The 4,610-nt window shown below is 40.5% G+C and overlaps 1 pseudogene; it reads left to right on the top strand.

Moving 5' to 3' along the window:
• The first annotated feature begins 2,579 nt into the window (after positions 1-2,579).
• LOC147747484 (uncharacterized) lies at positions 2,580-3,541 on the top strand (annotated as a pseudogene).
• The last annotated feature ends 1,069 nt before the right edge of the window (positions 3,542-4,610 follow it).

Here is a 4,610-nt window from a genome sequence, read left to right as displayed (position 1 = left end):
TCATCTGTACCCGCGGGTTCCATCTTAGATACGGCATCCATTTTGTCTGTTGCCCTCAAGTAGCCAGCGAACGGACGCTGTCCGCTTCGCAACCCTGGGACTCCCAAGATATTTGTGGAAGACACATGTTCTTTGTAAGTGTCTTTATGATGAGGGGGATGATACTGTAAGGCAGATGGCCCCGCTCGAGGCTCATCTCGCCATACCGGTTTATTGTCTCAGCCGTGCATCTCATTAGGCACGTCCCTTTGATGCCTGTATCTCGTGTTTCCCGATACCTCCCCTTTTACACCCTTTTCTGATCTCCCCACTGTCTCCATCTTCCTCTGCACCTGTCTTTGTTCCTATTTCGATCTGTTTTACTGCCGATTGGAATGCCCTAATGCTGGGAAGATGGGTTTTTACAGTTGGGAACCGCCAAATGTTTCCGCACTTATGTCCCGGACCTTGTGTGTATCAAAATGACCAAAGCGACCCCTCTGGGGGATAATTGTGGGAACTGGGTTGTAAACCTTTGTGTATCATGTTGTCCTATGGGTAAATTCTGTATAAAAGGAGCGATCCACAGAACCAATTTGAAGCAGTCTCCCCAAGTTGCACGTGTTGTACTTGTCGTGACTTCTGTGTTCCCTGCAGTAAATAAACCTTGAATCTTTGACGCCGAAGGAAGTGTCCCGTGTCTCTGTCATTCGTACGCCGGAACGGGTAACCCACGAAGGTTTCAGGTGTTGTCCCCTGGCACCGCTGGGTCTTAAAGAACCCAGTCCTTCAATAGGCTGGTGTTACGGAGCAGCAACAGAAGAGTGCTCAATCTTTTGAAAGACAGGAAATTAACGGAAAAATTTATTATATTGGTAAAGAGAAGAACGTTTCACTGTTTGGAAAGGTAAAAAGATTGTTTGTGAAAGACAAGCCTGTAGTAAAACAGGAGTGGAAACTAGTCCCTTCCCTAAGAACGCCTATATCTCATATGGTAATGAAGTATGGCTGGCACACTTGCTTTGGGTTGAGAATTGGGTGCAATATACGAAAGGTGATGGTGAGCTTGCATTTCCTCCAGAAGGTTCCTTTAACATGAAGGTTTTGCAGCATTTGAGTGAAACAATGATGAAACTTAAGCCTAAACATAGATATAGACAATATGAAGCATTAATGGATTGGCAAGATGAGGCATATGAGAAAGCACAACACAGATAAGGAAGAGGTTATGTTTTTGGTTTGGATAAATATCGGAATGAGAATATTGAGGACACAATATGTAGATGGGAACAGGTAGATGTACTAAATGATTTATTTCTTGTCAAGAGTATAGGAGGATCCACAGGAGATAAAAATAAAGAGGAAGAGAAACATGTTCAAATTTTAGGCTGTAGATACAGTGACACAAAAGATGAATTGCTAGATGGCATTCTGAATAACAGATCATCTCCATATCAAGGGGAGTTTGCAACAGTGGTGCCAAAGGCATCGAAAGCAGTAACTACAGAAGTTTTCCAAACTGTTCCAGTCCCCTTAGGGATTAATGCAATAAATATACAGGAACCTGTTCAAATTAATAGTACAGTAATGAAGCAAGAACTCCTTCCAATGAGTAGTACAAGTATTTGGCAAGAAAGACAAGTGATAAAAAAGTCAAATCATGAAGAAGAAAAAATTGAATTACTAGTCAAAACACGAGAATTGTCTGAAAATTTTAAATAACTACCTATGAATATAGAGGCTTTAACAGTCCCAATGAATATAGATTCTGAAATTTCTGTTTGCAGAAGTGAGGAAGAGAAAGAACATTCACTGACCATACCGTTAAATGAGGCAAAACCAGATCTTAAAAGAGAGTTATTATCTGAAAGTGTCAGGAATAAACTGCCTAGTGTGTACCAATTAGATACAACGACAGATCTGACAAAAACTCTGACTTACGCAAATGGAACTGAGATGCTAGCTGAAAAACAGACTGGATGGTTGCAGGGAACGAAACCTAGAGAAAGAGTAAATTAAGCCTCTTTGGGTTTGAAAAATAAGGAATTGGGAGAGTGGGTACAAAGTGGCTATAGAAAAGATGCAGAACGCCAACAGAGAGACATTGCGGAATTAAAGGTAGACATGGAAGAATTAAGTTCTGGAAAGGTAAGTATGAACAGATTAAAATGTTACCAGGATGGAAAAGATACACTTTATGAGTAAAAACATTACCTGGAAAAGTAAGGATTTGCAGGAAAAAGTGGAAGAAGATGCCAGCTAGACAGGAGTGAATATCTCCAAATATAGAGATTTTCAAAAACCATTAGATCAGACTTCACAAAGAAAGGCATAGAAAATGTAAACAACCCTGTAAGAAGAGCTGAAATTAAAGAATTGCTGAGAAAAAGAAAGTTGAAAAATAGAAGAGCAGGTGGAGAAAGAAGAAAAAACGAATAGCTAATAGGGGATCATTAGTAGTTCCTGCTGCTCACAAATGTGAAACTGACTTCATTACCAGAGGGAATTGGTTAGCAAATGAATTGGCAAAATATTGCAGAAAACAAGATTGTTGTTTGAATCAGACATCGGCGAAGAAAGACACTTTTTCCCAATATCACATGCTTACTAACACAGTAGAAACATGGGAAGAAGTGAGGCAGTTGCAGGATCAGGCAAGAGATGAGGAAAAGGAAACATGGGTAGGAGAAGGTTGCACACAAAAGAAAAAGAATGATGTTTCGGCCTACCAAGATGAAAGAGCTGTTATGCCTAATAGTATGTTTGCCCATTTTGCACACATGTATCATGGACAGGTACACTCAGATAGGGAAATGATCTTGCCAACAAAGTTATCAGTCTGATTTGTGAAATACTGAGCACTAAAAAGAAACTGTATTCTGCCTATTGTCCAGAATCTTCTGGAGTTGGTGAACAGGTGATTGGCACAATGAAGATCAAATTAGCAAAAATGTGTGATTCCACTGTCTTGAAATGTCTGGATGTTTTGCCCCTAGTTCTAGTGACCATGAAAAATACAAATCATAGAAGGACAGATTTAAATCCTTACAAGATACTAATGGGACAAGCAATGAGAAAAACACATATACCTAGTCAACAAGACAGGCCACTGAGAAATGTACTGCAGATTTTGGATACATGTTCAGAATCGGGTGCTCAGCAACCAGAAGCTGCTAGCACAAGAGGAACAGACTGTAAAACTGGTGATTTAAGACCAACAGACTGTGAGAGTGTACAGCATGGTGTAAGACTTAATGATTTTTCACCTGACAACGATTTAGAAAGTACTACTGAACTAAGACAACAGACACAGAGACCAAATCTGAAGTACAAGTCACTGGAATGGACATATATGGCACTTCCTGATATTCAAGAGGAAGCAGATAACCAGGAAAGTCTGAGAGTGACTGTACGAGAGGTGGTCAAGGAAGAAGAAAATTCAGAAATACTGGGAGTTATCTTATCTGACACTAGAGGAGGCAAGGATGATCAGGAAAATCCAAACAACGACTGTAAACCTATAGATAGGGATGATTTACACATGAATTCAGGGATTACTTGAGGTGACCATAACAGTGTTACAGAAAACAATTCTGGGTTTAGCACACAAGACGAAAACAATTTTTTATGAACCATTTCCAAGTAGTTAAAATAAAAGAAGGGGCAAAGGACGGAAAGTCATTCAAGTGTGGAAACACACTTTGTACAGACAGTGCATATTTAGTAGATTTATAGGATAACTTAGATAGCATAGTAAATATAACTTGTTTTGCTGTAGGTATAAGATATGTTTATGTTGTATCATTTTTTCCTAATGAGACTGTTAACAATGTACCAATAGTTGCCACCAGTAGATACAATTGCACTTCATCAGGATAAGTACATTTTAGATTTAGTACTAAAGATAACATTTCTGTCAAGAACAAGGGAAATGAGAAAGAAATTTGCTGAACTAACATTGAGAAGAAGTGTCTGATCAAATACAATGTAGTGGAATATATGGGTGGTTTTGGGTGTTGGTGATGATTTACAAATCATTTAAGGTATTCATGATTTGTGATCGTTAAAGGAGGGAATTGATAGAGCGAGGTACAGACGATTTTGTGTGTACCCCATTCAGATCAATAACCCCCATAACAAAGTAATATATTAATTTTAATTGCTGTGTATTAATAAAAACACACACATTACATGTGGGAAATCCTTTGCACCAACAGGTTTGATTAACATATTAATAAGATAATGGAAAACGTTTGTTTATTCTATTTTGTGCATTTAAGTGGCATAATAATGAATGTTTATGTCGTAATGTACATTGTGCACTGCATGCTGCCTTTCTGCTTCATTTTTTTAACCCCTTCTATGCTCATGACGGAGCCGCTCCGTCATGAGCCTCGGTTGAGCTGTGCTCATGACGGAGCGGTTCCATCATGGCCCGCTCGGCGCGCCGCGAATTCCGCGCCTGCGCTGGACGTTCCATTGAGCGGGCGGGGCCATGACGGAACCGCTCCGTCATGAACACAGCTCAACCGCGGCTTGTGACGGAGCCGCTCCGTCACGAGCATGCGAGCGCCGCTCGGCCCCCCCGCCCCGCGCTGCGGCGGAATTCCCGCCGCAGCGAAGGGGTTAAT

The sequence above is a fragment of the Lissotriton vulgaris genome, chromosome 1_1, assembly GCF_964263255.1.
Source record: "Lissotriton vulgaris chromosome 1_1, aLisVul1.2, whole genome shotgun sequence".
Classification (NCBI taxonomy): domain Eukaryota; kingdom Metazoa; phylum Chordata; class Amphibia; order Caudata; family Salamandridae; genus Lissotriton; species Lissotriton vulgaris.
The sequence above is the reverse complement of the archived record's forward strand: the minus strand, read 5'-3'. Positions and strand labels throughout refer to the sequence as shown.